Below are 1,902 nucleotides of genomic sequence, written 5' to 3' on the forward strand. Positions count from 1 at the left end.
ATTTAACTTCTCTCATAATCGCTTAAGACAGACAGCCAAATAGTCTTAAAAATGACAGAGTGTGAAAAATATCTAAAATATATATCTTTATCTATGGACTTCCTTTGACTCGGATGATCTTTAAAATTGGTTCTCTAGAGTACTCTTCTCATTTTAACACCCGTTCATATACAGTGTAAGTTCCCTGAGAGAAAACTGATGTTATTGCCTGGATAGCTTACGAACTTTCAAGCTCGTAAGTTCTTCAGGTCTTTTCATTTTCACGTAGATAATGACCAAAAACGTCGTTTACGTTTGGAAAGGCCGGGAAAGTTTATGGAATGGTGACTGATAGACCTCTTCTAAGTTTCAAGTAGCAATTCAACTCAATCGGTGCCCTGAGTGGACGGGTCAGCGGTACTGTTGCGAGAAGGAGCACCAATTTATGCTAATCAGATCATCGCAATCCGTACAACAGTGGCCGGGCTGGTAAGACAGGACGAAGGAAGATCAAACTCATGATAAACCATTGAAAACTTCTTAAATGTACTGAAAAAATCTATATTACAACAAATTGAGGCTTACATACTTTAAAAACGAATGCACGCATAGTAGAAAATCAAAACTCTAATGAGCGCGCAGTTTTGTGACACCGTGACCATTACAAAAGTCTCTCTTTAAAAGCGCATCATACAATTTGGTCTCTCGGTCTCTATAGTCAGGTATAACGTTCCCTATATAGTCCTCCGCTATCCACTCCTCCGCCGTGTGATAAGAGTCCGAACTAGATCCAGAAGATAATTGTATTGTTTCCTCATCAGATTGTGAGCTGCACTCTAAACTTTCTTCCTTGCTTTCAGTGAATGCAACATTTCTTTGTGACCCCGAGTTTTGGAATTCGTAATTGTGAAAGCAGGTCCCAGTTAAACACTCACTGTCTGAAAAACTACTATTACTCTCTGCTGCCTGCTGATTTAACCAAGTCAACCAGCCCAGCTCTGACTTCTTCCTTGAATGCGACGTTTCCTGGTGTTCCTCACCAATACCAGTTTTTGCGCCGTCAGAGTCTTGATCAAAGCAACCTAAAAACCCTTGTTCCTGCTGGCGAGGGTTGAATTTTCCACTGTTTTGAAACTTGGATTGGGACTTTAATGACCGTTGTGTTCTTGTTTTCCTGGTCCCTCTAGTCGCCTCTGAGCGTACTTCTTCTGAAACGTGTTTTTGTTGCTTTTTATCTAAGCTGTGACTCAGACACGGATTCCTGCTTAGTTTGGAGCCATTCGTGTCCACTATATAAATAAAGTTAGCCTGAATGTACTTTAACATATCTGTGGGAAACACCAGAACCCAGCAAACCGCTCGCGTAGCAATAAGTGTAGATTTGTATATCACGTAAAATGAAAACGTCAGTAAAAGTGCAACAGGAACAATTACAGCTGCTGAAGAGATTAAGGAAATGAACGCCAATGTAAGAAGTCCGCACTGTACCAAGACCAGAGTGATTATAGCGAATGTGATAGATCCTAGAGTAAGCGTTACTAACACGAAAATGGGAAATAGGCTGGTGACAGCTATCGAACTGTAAATACTCCATTTCCATGGCTTTTTGGCAAACACTTCCAACAGGAACCAACAGGGTGGAGATAACACAACCTTGTGCCAAAGAATAACCAAACTAGACGCACCCATTTCTCTGTTTTCTTCTCTGTCATTCTGTATCTAGGTGAGTAGGATGGGGAAAATCGAACACTTCATACTTAAAAACAAAGTGAAAGTTAAAATTCTGTGATAATTGTGCGGTGATGTGTGAGTATGACGTTACAAATTAATTTCAATTAGACTCTTCACTGTCGGCTCGCGCTGATGCCCCACCATGGAAAAATATGTTTTTATGGAGTCAGTTATAATTCAAATTCTCCGGAA

Source organism: Porites lutea, chromosome 5 (genome assembly GCF_958299795.1).
Source record: "Porites lutea chromosome 5, jaPorLute2.1, whole genome shotgun sequence".
NCBI classification, from domain to species: Eukaryota; Metazoa; Cnidaria; class Anthozoa; order Scleractinia; family Poritidae; genus Porites; species Porites lutea.